The sequence below is a fragment of the Porites lutea genome, chromosome 12 (genome assembly GCF_958299795.1).
Source record: "Porites lutea chromosome 12, jaPorLute2.1, whole genome shotgun sequence".
NCBI classification, from domain to species: domain Eukaryota; kingdom Metazoa; phylum Cnidaria; class Anthozoa; order Scleractinia; family Poritidae; genus Porites; species Porites lutea.
The window spans coordinates 10436550-10451549 of NC_133212.1; the positions used below are offsets into that span (position 1 = coordinate 10436550).

The 15000-nt window shown below is 37.4% G+C and overlaps 1 long non-coding RNA gene across 1 annotated transcript in view; it reads right to left on the minus strand.

Moving 5' to 3' along the window:
- Window positions 1-3111: 3111 nt before the first annotated feature.
- Window positions 3112-15000, minus strand: part of LOC140921565 (uncharacterized) — a 12842-nt gene continuing 953 nt past the window's right edge. The window contains exons 2-4 of the long non-coding RNA XR_012164025.1: window positions 10466-11377; window positions 5517-5621; window positions 3112-5003 (exon numbers count right to left, since the gene is read on the minus strand). This is a non-coding gene — a long non-coding RNA (uncharacterized lncRNA). The remainder of the gene's footprint in view (window positions 5004-5516; window positions 5622-10465; window positions 11378-15000) is intronic.

The window sequence follows — 15000 nt, forward strand, 5'->3', positions numbered from 1 at the left end:
TGCACTTACGATATGTTAACTCATTGATTGTGCTCCATATTTCCTTCGGGTTACCCACATTCTGTTAAAAATGCGTAAGAGGGTTTAAAATTCTCAAGCAACTGTGGCCTTCCTTGATAGCTTTCAGGAACTGAATCTGGAATGGTAAGCCTGAGTAATTTTTGTATTTGATGTTTGTTTTTGTTATATCTAATTTCATGAAGTCGAGCATAGTTTATGCGGCAGGTTTATGCACGTTTGTAAGATTTGCGTCAATGATCTGACCTAGTATCAGGTTTGATATAAGCTTACAGAACATTAAAAGGCCTTCAGATATATTTTCTCACCGCAAATAAAAAGAAAACGTTCCGAAGATTATTTAGTTATAAATTTGGCTGTAGAAAGAAACCTTTGAGCGATTTTCTTGCTTCGAGGAGTTCATCTTTGAAAAAAGCAAACACCGGGAGGCCGGCTTAAAGTAAAACATAATTAACTTAAGCTTAAGCTTTACGCTTAAAGACTCAGGATTTTTAGAGACACTTTAATACCTGTCTTTGTGAATGAAAATTGTTGTCTCTGTAAATGTTTCATCGAATTATATTTCTTTTGTTTAACAATTAATGAATGAGGCTGAGTATCTTATGAAGAATTATGGAGATCGAGGAGGGTGTTATCCGTCCAGGCCGTAGGCCGAGGCGGATATCACCCTTCCAGATCTCCGTAATTCTTCATATGATACGAAGGCCGAGTTCAATAATTGTTTTATTATTCATTCAAAATAATTCCTAGTTTAAAAACAAAGCTAAAACATGCTTATCTTCATCGATGTTAAGTTCACCTTCGATAGTGCACGTTTAGGGTTTTTCAGCTCCGCAAATGTTCTCCAAATAGCAGATATCGCCCTTCGAGTTGTGTTCTTGCTGTTCTTGCCATGTTTTTAGCTATAATTTCGCCTAGTTCTTACTCTTGAAACGAGTGAAATGTCCGCCATTTTTTTGTTTTCATAACCAAAACAACTTAACCTCGTCCCCAGGTCTTCTCGGTTAACGGTGCATTAATTGCAAGAACGCTGCATTTTTGACGTCATTTCCTCGTTAAACACAAAATTCTTACAAATTGGTCATCAGTAACTGGTTATGGTGAATTAAGTGTGCGTTTAGCCAATCAGAATCGGGGAAATATTTTGAATGAATAATAATAATTGTTAGTAGTCCAGGCTTTCTTGCAATTTTAATCGCTTGTACGTGCCGTTTGTCTTCATCGTTCATGAACATCGCTTGCAGGAGTACCCAAAAATGTCGCGCGTATTAAACCCTTTACAAGATTACACATTGTTATAACTGAAATCATTAAATAACAAAAAACAATAATAATAAATTCGTTATTATGTTGAAGCGTAACTCTGTTAAAGTTCATTCAAACACTCGACCACACTGACAGCTCGCACTAGAAATGACAACCGGCTGGCCGTATGGGTGATTTTGGAAATTTTTTGAACGCTTTCGCTAAAAGCCCACGATTGATCGTCCTGAATGTTGACTAAGTATAATTTGTCTTGAAAAATTTTAAAACGCCGCATTCTGTCCGAGGTCTGTATGATAAATAGTACTGTTTCACCTCAGATGTGATGTATAAAGAGTATAAAAGGTTGGTTTACACACCCCCAGATTTGTTGACAAGAATTTGTAAAGTAAACCTGTCGAACGCAAAAAAATTCGGCCTGATTTGTTTTCCAAGAATTTGTTTTCGAGGCCTAATCTACTGTGATCGAGAGCCATTGTGGCTCTTGCATGTGATTGAAGATGCTTGCTATTTTTTGTGTGTACATATAAGGCTATCAACTCGATGTAAGATGTTTCTCTCTTTCCCTTAAAAGTCACCTTAATGTGCCCTTAACTTAACTGATTTGTAGATTACAAGTTTATTGTTTAATTTAAATTATAAATTTATTAATGGAAGCTTCGCTTCTAGCCCTGGCTAAATCTATATATTAAACGTTAATGCGCAAGAAAACCTCAAGATTTACTTTTGGGGAATAATTCATTTTGTTCTGGGTCTCCTAGCAAGAGATATTGCCAATCATTCATATAACTCATAACATACCTTTGACCCAGGCCTTAGATCCCTTGAAAAACTCTAGTCTGTAGCCAAACCCGTGAGTTCCAATCACTTTTGCGAGATTTATTTCCAATTATTGGAAGAAATTGCTCCATTTCTAGGTAAACTACATGGGAAAACGAGACTGCAATATCCTAAGTTTTGTCTAAATGGAGGTCAGCGGTTAAAAGTTGTGTCATGACTTGGATGGTTGCCCATTTCCAGGAGGGAGTCATAAACTTAGGCCTGGGCACTAGAGGAGATATTGGCGAATGAAAATCCGATGTGTCGGGCCATCGTGACGTCACGTTCAAGCCGGCCCGGGAAGTTTAAAGAAAGGTAAACAAATGGCTACCTCCCCATTACTTACAGATTAATTTCTCGTAAATCAACAGAGTGAAGCAATGACAAATCGAAAGGTATGTCCCGTTCTCCATATTAAGAAGTATTCTCGATAGCTTTTTGTCCCCAAAATAAAAAAACCAATCGGTGGTAGGACTGAAACGAGTACTTGGTCGCTTCGGTCGATCGACACAAATCAAGATGAAGTTCACCTTTCACGACCCATATCTCACGATCCCTGAAATATCTCACTTAGCGACAAAAACATAACACTTGGGGGTATAAACTCTTTCCAATTTTACAAAAATTCTTTCTTGTAACCATTTCTTAAAAATGATCAGTGGCTTTAAACACTGCTTTCTGGAGGTGCATTGCGTGACGGCCGAGAAAAAGAGAAGGGAAACACCACCTAATTAAACCAAAAAAGATATCTACGAAAAAAAATTGGAGTCAGTGAGAATAAAACAACAGGAATCGGTAATGTATTGCAGATGAAAGCCGTTTGATGGCTCTTTAAACGCCTAAAAGTTGTAAAAAAAAAAAAGTAGCGATGCGTAATTAACCAAATGGACTGACGCCACTTTTGACGCAAGCTACCTTTTAATACTGAGTAAAATAAAGCAATCCCTTATACATAAATTGGCTTCATAGAAAGAAGAGCAAAGAACTTACATACCTGGAAATGAGCTTCAAGATCGGTACATCAGTTTGGTGAGTAATTTTCGACATTTTTTTTATATATATACTGTATAAAATAAAAATATATCTGAAATATCAAGTGATATTCAGAGCTTTTATTCGACGATTTATACTCTAACTTAGGCAGGGATCGTCTTAAGAATGTTTAAATTAGGAAAGGTACGAATAACCACTACAAAAGAGATTTTTCTTTAACTCTTCCACGGCAAAGTAAAAAAAATGATTTGACGCGTGATAGTCAGCGACTCCTGTTTCCACGGGGTCCGCATATTGAAATAAGGCACTTCACGAATTTTTTTTGTCTCAGACTACGATATAAGTACAAGCGTTCATTGAAAAAATGAATAATAAAACGTACTGATAAGGACACTTCACCTCCTTACTTCAACAATGAGCACTGAGAGGAACTGTTTCAATGAATAATTATAATTTATTATGCCTTGAAACTTCTGGAACCCATTAAAATAACACAGTAGCTACATATAAAGCTCACAAAAATTACATTACTGATACGCCGTTTAATTTTTTAGGCAATAGTGCATTACAATATTTGTAAACAAAGAAAAGTTGTCAGGAGAAAAACAGTTAGACAAGTCAAGGACCTGAGAAAATTCAACCCTCCAGATACTAATGATGTTAAGGTCAGTGGGTTGAAAAGCAAAATGTTAGACCATTATCCAGTGATACATTTTGCATCCACATGGTTACAAGTTGAATGGAGCAATAAATACTCTTTTTTTTGGTTCATTACAGAGAAAAAAAGTGCTGGAGAGAAAAAGAAAAAAGATCCTCAAATTTAAACAAAACAGAGAAAAGTCTTACATTGAAAGGTCAAAAAGTGATTTACAATATCAAGAGGTTATACAAACAAGAACCACTTGTCTATAGGAAGCAATCAAAGGTACCAAAAAAAGTGAAAAAAATTAATAACAATAATCAATCAATAATGAAATATACCAGGTATAGCTGCAATTATATATTATTATGTTCACATGGATATCAGGAAACCATACTGAACTATATTTTTTGAAGACAATTCAATGACAGTAACTATATGTAAACTTCTTGAGTCAAGAAACGAACTAATTTTAGCTCTTTATCAGACAAGTACATGTATGGGAGAAAATGCTACAAAATGAACATGAAACTACGCATAGGGCTGTCACTAAGGACTGTGGGGTTACTATGAGCATGACCCCTGCCAACGTTCATACAAAACAAGACAAAAAACAAAACCAAAATTAATTCCTGTTTGTTCAACAATATCTTCTAACTGCATACACCTAGCTACTTGCAATCTTAGTGACAGCCTCATTTGCATTGGAACAATAAAACTATAACTAAAATAATTATATGCAACATTTCTGAAAAGTCTTTGCAGGACAATGAAGACCCTATTCATGACATCCAGTACCTTTTTGCACCAACATGTCCCAAGACCACAAATGAAAAGGAAAAGATAACATCATCAAAAGGTAAAAAGATATCTTGAACTGGTGTAGCTTACATTCAGCAAATTCTGGCTTTGCAAAACTTGAAACATAAGGATCAGCCACTATCTTCTTTCATGCCAGAATACAATGATTATTGCAACGAAAATGGACTAATCAAAACCCATCTCAACAAGAATGTCTTCCTTCTAATACTTGTGGTTTAACTGGTCCTGTATTACCTATGTAATCCCTTGTTGGAAAGTAACATCCAGATATACTCTGTAAAACCTAATGATATTCATGATGTTAACGCAGTGACCATTGAAGATGTCTTGGATGAAGATGTGGAGGCAGAGCAACAGAGGATAAAGGAGCGGTGCCTGCCAGTTGACTCTCCATTTCTTTATCTCTGTGTGAATGACAATATCCCTGAGCCAACTCTAAGAATGCATCCTGTAGGCGGAAAAGGAGGAGGTTGGTATTAGTCTTTAATTTGTTAAAAATTAATTTCACTTATTGGTCTCTATAGCTGTTATTTTTAGTAGTGCTCGGCCTGTTTTTATGACCAACTTCCTTTAAACTTTCACCCTAGAAACTTTACAGTGTGCTTTGGAAGGATGCAGCAATTGTTGTACTGATGCATCAAAAGCAATACGGACCCTGAAAGGACTTTATGAGATAAAGGGCATTTTTGGCAACTTAAGTGACAATGAGGTTGCACAACTGAAGATATGCAATGTCCATTACAATAAAGATCACCGCCGGCATCATTCTTCGCAGAAGGAAAATACGGTAACATGTATCACAGAATTTATATGTATGACATGCAACAAAAAAGTAAGAGCGACAAGATCCTTGCCATGTCAGCAGCAAAGATAACAAACTATGTCTGTGTAGAATGTAGGGACCCATTCCTGGAAATGGCGAAAATGCAAAAGAAATATGAAAAGAATAAACAAAGCTTACATACTCTTTTGGAAAAAATGGAAACCCAGGAGTCATCAAATAAGACAGGCCCAAACAAAAATGACATTTGTACCATGCAACTGCCAAAAAGGAAATTACTTTTTGCTGAAAAAGAAAGCAACACTAAAACAGAGTTAAAGGCCCATCAGTTTCAACTGAAAGAAGTATTTGAAGAAATTATTGAACAAACAAACAATGAAGTTGAAGTCTTTGTTGGAATGGTCAAAAATTCCTCGCTCATGATATCTAAAAATGACCTTCTAAGTGAGAAAGTAAAAAACAACAAAAAATTAATTGTCAATTTCCACAAAGACTCAGTAATTGCAAAATACGATGTGATTGATAACACTTTCAAGACACAATACCTTCTAAAACCACATCACAAGATGACAATGCAATCTTTGACAAGGGAAATTCTTGTTGCCTTTAAAGAACTACAGAACTCACATATTTGTTGTGGTATTTTCGAACAACACTGGGTAACTGCTTGTAAGCACTATAACTTGAACAATGTATTCAAAGGGAACAAGACCAAGTATCACATAGACAACTCCCACACCCTTCGAGACCCTAGACAAGTAACAGAAGTGATCTGTGAGACAGTGCGAAGCACACTACAGAATGGCAGCAACTGTCATGTCATCTTGCCCAAGTCAGGTGGGGATGGTAGTGCACGGCAATTTAGATGTGTACCCTGTAGTCAGCTTCTGCGGAAATGTATCCGGAAACTACCTCGTGTATTTGTGAAACCCAATTTAAATGATGGAAGAACAGACCCAAATTCAAAAACACCCATGACATCCTTACAACCAGAGGAACGTCTTCAACGATGTAGGCGAATGGGTGAATACATTCATAAATTAAAAAAGTCTCAAAGCTTGCTTTTGAAGCAGTATGAACATGAAAGCAAAAGAGAAAACCTGATAAAAATGCCTGAAAATGTGTTCTTAACATCTGGAAAACTGGGCTCGTTGATTGACCTTGCCTTTTCTCAAAACTTGCTTCAAGAAAATTCCGTCCTATATGCATTGTTATGTGATACTCTTACCTCACTAATAAAAGCAGAAGCTGAATGCAAAGACCCTACAAAGCTGGGGAAGAAAATGCAACCGAAAGGAATGCGCTTCCATCCAGTTGTCTTGAATTGGTGCGCAGAACTAGCAAGAAAGTGTGGCCAGGGAGGCTATAACTTGGTAAGAGAAATCTTACCAATTCCATCTCTCATCACAGTTAATAGCTACAGGCAATCGCAAAAACCATACAGATTTGTTTCACCAGATAACTTAAAACTGTTCTCACAAGAACTCACAAGGCGTGCAACTGCAAGGGAATAGGTGGCATCCACTGGGACGAGATTTACATCAAAAAGGATATTAAAGTATGTGCTAAAACCAACCAACTTGTTGGTTTTGAGGACTTAGAGATCCCTGAAAATATTTTAGAAGTGATCAACAAAGATGAAAAAGAACCCAAAAAAACTAATGGATACCAAATATTTCAAAGCAGTGATTGTGAAGATTCCTTGACTGATGAAGCCTCCACATGCAATGAAACAGATGAAGAATTGACAGAAACCTCCAGCAGACCAGTCGCCAAAATAATCCTCCAGTTCTTCTGGTCTTCTATAGAAGGGGACTTTGCATGGCCAGTTGCCAGCTTTCCAGTAAACAAATTAAATGCAAAAACACTTGGAAATTGTGTATGGAGTACTATTAGTATTCTAAGTGAGTTAAAGTTTGGTAGAAACAACGATAAGAAAGTTCAAGTGCTCTATGGTGTATGTGATGGCGCAACTCACAGCTCAGCATTCTTTAATCAGTATGGCTCCACAAATTGGATGACAGAAACTCCTTTCAATAACAACAATCCAATTTTTTGGCTATCTGACCCTCCCCACATGATAAAGAAGTTGCGTAACTTTCTAATATCTCAAAAACGCAATCTCAAGTACAGCAATTATGACATTTCTTTTGATCACTTGGCTGATGTGGCCCAGAGGGGTCAAACAAAGCTCTCATCAAAACATCTATTTCTCGGCTCTCGGACGAAGATGTCAGTTAAGCGTGCTGTGGAAACATGCTCCAGGGAAGTTGCAGACGACATACTGTATAACAGCAAGTATGGACATCCCACTACACTCATGACAAGAACCTACATCAGGAAAGCTGCTGAATATTTTAAAATCTTGAACAGCATTTCAATTGATGATGACATGACACGTAAACTCATTAGTGTACTTGTGTTCTTCAAACGATGGTATACAGAGCTGCTTGAAGAAGAAAAAGATCACAAAGGTGCTTTAAAAGAACACTGGAGAAAATTTATCTCCAAGCACACGTACAATGACCTCACCCGTTCCATCAGAGGATTTATAGGTCGTGTAACTTACCTCCAAATAAATCACAGTGATACCATCATAGTTCCTCGTACAACTAATCAAGATGACGTAGAGAATTACTTCAGTCTTCAAAGAAGTAGAATTGCTGGTGGGGAACCAACAGTGCAACAATATATGGAAGGAAATTCAAGTCTTCCTACAAGCCTTCTCATACAAGCTGAAAAGAAAGAATATGATCAAGCTTACATTGGGTCCTATGCCACTCTAGCAACTCCTAACTTTGTTTCTGTACCTCTGAAAAGAAAAAAGAATAATATTGGAAAAATGTCAAAAGACCATGACATCCCCAAATATGACTCTAATGTTATCAAACGTCTTGAAGTCAATGAGAGAAAAATTGAAACTTTTCACACCAAAAAAGATGAGGAACAGCTGTATAGACAAGCTAGACAAGTCCTTGATCATATAGCTGTTAAATCCCCCAGTGCTATTATTGGACACACGGTCAAATTTGTCAGTTGTCTTCAAGAGAAAGCAAATAAGCAGTACCTACTTAAATTCCTGAAGAGAATGAATTTTAAATTGAGGCAACAGTACTTCATTCCACAACAATGGCACAACAACATTCTAACAGATGCCTTAAATTTTGTACCACAAGACAAAGAATTAATAGCAGCATGGGAGGAACTGTTTACTCATGTTTATCAAGATCCTGATGCTAAATATCAAGGAGGAGAAATTTTTAAATTGTTTAGTAAAAAAATTTGCAAGAGGAGGTGTGTGACATTTCTTGCAGTTGACGGTCTGAATCCCAGTAATGAGAAGCAATCATCAGCAATTCGTCAAATGCTACGCCAGTTTGAAAAAAAAGAGCAAGTTAAAGAAAGGACAAAAATTGTAAAGTCAACTGATCAATGCTTCAAATGTGGCGAGCTTGGTCATTGGGCAGCGCAATGTATGAAAAACATTCCACATGATCCCGCTTGGTTGGCAAAGCAGCAGTGCTATGCTTGTGGTCAGGCTGGCCACTTGAAAAAAGATTGCAAAAACACATCATCTCAAGCTGCCATATCTACACCAAAGTGTACATCAAAGAACTCTAAAAGCAGGGTAAAAATATATTTATAAATGCGTCATTGTTTTACATGATATATAATAAAAGTGCTTGTATCTCTGCCTTTAAGTAAAAAAGCCATTTTCCTTGAGAAAGTAGAGTTTTTACACTTTCTGATAAGGGCTTAAGTTCAATAACCTTTCTTTTCAGGGAGACATCAGTGACCCTCTGACCATACAACTGCTTCGTTTACATGAGGTAACATTGCAAGACAACCCTACATTAGTGCCAGTTCAAGCCAAAGGTACTAACAAAGTGAATGATGAGCGATTGTTTGAACAAGGGACGGAGGAATGGAAAAAAGCAAGGAAAGGAAAAGTGAATGGAAGTAAAGCTGCAGTTGCATTAGGTAAATAACCTTAAAATACAGCTGAATGAAAAAACAGTGTCACTTGAAAAGTACAGTATAAACCTTGAACTATGTGACCTGACGTATTTACGGATAGCCTTAGCATTGCAAATTTAAAGTTCCTTTGAGAAATGTTTACATTATCGAAGCTTTTTGCCACAATGCATTCCAATAAATGTCAAACGGTTTCCAGTTTTCACGGTGATAACCTCATAACTTCACCTGTGCTGGAGACATAAGAGCTGTCTACAGTAAAAGAGCATAACCATATCACTCATGCACACTTGAAAATCAGACGATAGGACCTAAAAGCTTTTTTGGAAGACAAAAAAGACAGAGGTATGCCTTAAACAAGATGCTCTAAGAATCTGAATCTGCACAAGAATCTCGTGACAATGTAAACTTCTGTCAAAAGAACTTTGAATTTGCTTTGCTAATGAAAGTATACCCATAAAAGCTTAATCATTCATGGTTTACACATCTTACTGACAAAGTTTTTTTTAATCAGGTATATAACATATGCTAGTGATAAATTACATCATGAATAACAGTATAGCATTGGCGTTTGGACTAAAAAATATCCTGGCCTTAGAAATAACTTTTGATAACATAAAATTATTATCCTTCTTCTAGGTTGGAGAGGAAGAGAAGAAATGGTTCTTTATGCAAAACAATTGATGCCTGCCAATGATTCCACAAACGAAACTGAAACAATGCCAATAAATGAGGCCATGAAATGGGGATCAATATGCGAAGATCATGCAGTTGCTACTTATATCAATGGAATGCCATGTAAAAAATTTGAAAAGACAGGACTGTGGGTAACAAGGGATCGAAATGGGGCTGCTTGGCTTGGTGTCTCTCCAGACGGCATAGTCGACAGTGATACGGTTGTGGAAATTAAGTGTCCTTATATGGGAGGAAATCCTTTTCCCTATAGAAAAGTCCCAGTGTTGTATGTTCCCCAGTGTCAACTCGAAATGTACTCTACTAACACACAAAAATGTCACTTTGTTTGTTGGACACCAAGAAAAACAGTGATTTTTCTGGTAAAAAGGGACGAGCAGTTCATAAAAGATCTTCTTATTCAACTGAAAGGTTTCTGGAGTGAAGCACAGGCTGGAAAAATACCCACTTGGAACACACACCTTGACCATCTCAAAGTACAGGCTCAGAAGATAAGCAACCAGTCAACTGTCTTGACAACACTAACATCCTGCAGAAGTGAAAACGCCATGGAACACAAAGATTTTAATATGTTTTCGAAGAATGCTCAGGGGACGCCCACACGAAAGTGCCAAGGCTGCGGGAAACTGCAAGTCCTCTGCAGAGTTAATCCTTGCCAAAAAAAGTTACATTCCAATCCCTCTTCACCATCTTCCAGTATCTTCCAATCATACACATATGGCTCTGGTCAAATGGCAAATTCCTGTTATTTGGACACTTTTTTAGAATCCATTTATCATCCTTTCATACGACAAATAACACCGGAAAGAACACACTTTGATCATACCACTCCAGCTATGGATACACTTCTCGAATCTATTGTCCTCCGTGGACAAGGAAGCTTTCATAGAAGTAAAATGGTTCTCTGGACCTATTTACACCATCACGCTTCTAATGGTAGGACGACTTTTCCACTTTGCCAAATGGCAGGAATTTTCAACGTCTTTACTGCTCTGTGTTCAAACATGTCACAACCAGAAAAGAATGCTCTCTTCATCACAGATTCAGTAAACATCAAATGCAGAAAGTGTAACCATTGCCGTAACATTGTAAACACTCACAGTTCATACTTCATCCACCACACTAATATAAACATAATGGATATAACAGATTCTACATATGATCCAGTGCAGGTGGCAGAAAAGGTACTCGTTCAGCAGGATATTCTCTGCTCACAAAGAGGTATTTGTTTAAGATCAAATGATGATGGCTCTGTTTGTGGAGGTCAACTTTCCCACTCGTCTTCCGTGGTTAATAATCCCTATCTTCTAGTAATTGAGCTTGATAAGGACGAAAACAGTCCCATCCAGCCAGGACTGTCAAGCAAGCTCCACCTAAGAGTCAAGAAAGATAAATATGACCTGGCAGCAATTATATACCACCACAACTTTCATTTCTGGTGCGAAGTATTTGTTAGTGAAAAAAAGTACAGAGAGGGATGGTACTTGTACAATGATATGTGGAACAATGGCAAAGCTGAATACGTTGGAAAACATCCCCAAGTAAAAACGGCATCATACATGTACATGTTAGTGTTCGAAAGGTCACAAGTTAACACGACGACATCGTGCTCGAAAGATCACTCAGCATCATTAAAGAACATCATGTCCGTGGCCTTCCAAAGTAACATCACTCCTAATGCCAAGCAAGTAAAGCAGAATTACATTAACATTTTCAAGTCCTGCTCCATAGCTGTCAATGCAAGTTCTTCAAACCAGGAGCTGAGAGCCAAACTCCTTGAAAATGAACAATGTATACTCGGTTCCTTGACTACTAGTAAAAGTCCCACAACACAACAAAGCCCCAACACCACTTCTTCGAAACGCAAAATCGGAATGACAGACGACATACCTTCTGCAAAGAAACCTAAGCTGCTTTAAAGTTTGCTGAAAGCTATAAATGAAAAGCAGTTTTGACTGCCGGTACTGAATTAGTAAGATAAATATAATTCAAGTTGTTCTACACGCACTGATGTTTGGTATCGAGCACGAAAAATAGATCGACTGATACATACATACATACATACATACATACATACATACATACATACATACATACATACATACATACATACATACATACATACATACATACATACATACATACTTTATTTGTCATGTAGGTCAGTAAAAAAAGGCAGCTAAAGAGCTGATGTGGACCTACAAACTAAAAAGTATCTACAAAAAAGTAACTAATAATATTAACAAACCAATGAATTATTTACCATGAGTAAAGAAAAATAAAAATAGTACCTAGCAAGATAAACAACAGTTAATTGACTGTTGCCTTAATATATATAATTTACAATATCTTTATTTATTCCCTGTAACCCATTAAATGTTATTTTATCTAAAATGTCAGATTTTTCTTTAAGAGCAGATTTAAAAGAACCAATATTGGGTTTGCTCTTTAAGTACATGGGTAAGTTATTCCATAGAATAGACGCACGATGAGAGAAGGAAGATCGAAGGAAGTCACTTTTAGGGCAACGCACGTATAGTTTCAGACTGTCCCTGAGATTTCTTAATGGAGAATGTTTAATAAATAGAGAATTTATACCAGCCGGAGCCCTGTTATAAAATGCTTGATAAGATATGGTTGCAATCCTCTTTTTGTACATGTATGATTAAGACTTCCATTTTGTCGCTGCCAGGACCTCAGTGCTAAGAGTAGAATTCTTTATGTTAAAAATAAATCTCGCTGCTCCGATGTGAATGTCCTCCAGGGTCTGAAGAGATTTTGAAGATCCCCATAATGCAATTGAATACGTAATACTTGGAATGATACCTTTGAAATAAATTGACTCTAAGATGCGACTGTCAAGACCTTTTAAGTGTTTCAGTTTCTTCACTCTTGCTGAAAAACGTTTGCTCAAGGATTTGATATGTGGCGACCAGGAGAGTGTATTGTCGATTTGAATCCCTAAACATGTAGTTTTAGAAACAAAGGACAACTCCTTTTGCCCTAAACATATTTTCTGTAAGGGCCCGATGAATTGTGATTTAGATAACAACATCAATTCGGTTTTTGCAGGATGAATAGTCATGAAGTTATCCTTAGCCCATTTGTTTAAGTCGGCGATCGCCTCCTGAATTTTAGATAAGACTTCATCAACAGTATTTCCAATACAAAAAACTGTGGTATCATCCGCAAACATTTCAACAGAAGCATTCGTTGTGGCTTCAGGTAAATCATTCGAGTAAATACTGTAAAATCTGGGACCGAGTAAAGACCCCTGAGGCACACCAGTATCTATTTCCAACAATTCTGAGTTAGAACCATTTACAGTTTCAAATTGTTTACGATTTTCGAGGTAATTTAGGAGCCAATCGTAAAAGGAGCCACTAATGCCTATAGAGTGTAATTTATCCATGAGAACTGTATGGCTGACGCAATCAAACGCTTTCTGAAAGTCAATGAAGACTACGGCAATAACCTTGCTTTCATCCAGGGCCAAACGCCATCGTTCTGTTAGTGAGAGTAAAAGAAGTTCAGGTGAGCCTCCTTTTCTGAAGCCCCATTGATTCAAAGAGATTTGATTGTTGCCATATAAGAAGTTGTCAAGTTGTTGGCTTACAACATTCTCTAATAGCTTGCCCGGAATGCTGAGAAGGGAGATCGACCTGTAATTTCCGCAGTCGAGAGTGCTCCCTTTCTTGTGAAGACATTTCACCTGTGCCTGCTTCCACTGGCTTGGGAATTTGCATTCCAAAATACTTCTTTGAGCCAGTGGCATAAAGCAGTCCAAAAATATATCTCCAATAAGGCGCAGTCCCCTGCTTGAAATATCATCAGGTCCACTTGCCTTGCCAGGTTTCAAACACTTCAGAGAAGATTTCAGAAGATCCTTGTTAAGGGCTATGTTAGAGAGAGAAAGAACAGGGATTTCACTGTTATTTCTTGCAGACTGACAAGGAGAGTTTATTAAAGAGTCTTGTATTGATTTCGTAAGAAATTTTCCAACATTGACAAAAAAGAAATTTAAAGCATTGGCCTTTGATGTGTCGACGGAGTGAATAACTCCAGAATTATCTTTAATTGGACCGATGTTTGTAGTTGTTAGCTTTCCCTCAAAAGATCTTACGGTCTTCCAAAAATCTTTTGCAGAGGTCGTCTCGTCAAATTTTGATAGCCAGTAATTTGACTCTGCTGATCTAAGGAGATTAGTGCAGTGATTTCTCGCCTTCTTATAATCTGTCCAGGCTTGTGAGCCCTTCGGTGTTTGTTGTGCTTTAAGAAGCAGTTTATAGCGTTTATTTAGCTCTTTACGTATGGATGAGTTCATCCAAGGTAGGCTTCCTCTTCTTATCTTTACTCGTCGAGCGTGAACATGAGATTTCATGATATCCTTGTATAAACACTCCCACGCCCAAGTAGCATCGTCCAGATCATCAAAGACATTGCAGATACTCCATGGGGCAGCAGCAAAGTCCGTTTTTAATGAGTCAAGATCTACTTTTTTGTAATCATAGACTGTTTTGAGCGTTGGTTTCTGACGTTTCCTTTTGAGATTTATGACTGCATATATTAAGTGGTGATCTGAAATTCCCAAGTCACAAACACCCTGGTGAGAAATTTTTGAAATGTCAGAACAGATTATCAGATCAATTAGCGTTGCGGAGGAGTCAGTGATCCTTGTTGCTTTGTTGATAACATTCTTTAGGTTAAATTTATTCAAAAGTTGACGGAATTTCCAGATTGAAGAACCTGTGTCCTGAGCTTTTGGCAACAGATTAAAATTGAAGTCCCCTAGTAAAATTATATTAGTTCGTTTCATCCATATGCGATCCAAAGTAGAAGAAAATTGGTTTAAGAACGTAATATTATCAGGCGGGCGATACATAGAAGCAACTAGAAGTCTCTGAGACGCAACCGTAATGTCAATCCAGGCAGCTTCTAGAGAGTTGTTTGCATTTATGTCATGACGCTCGCATGCATCTAAGTATTCAGCAAAGTA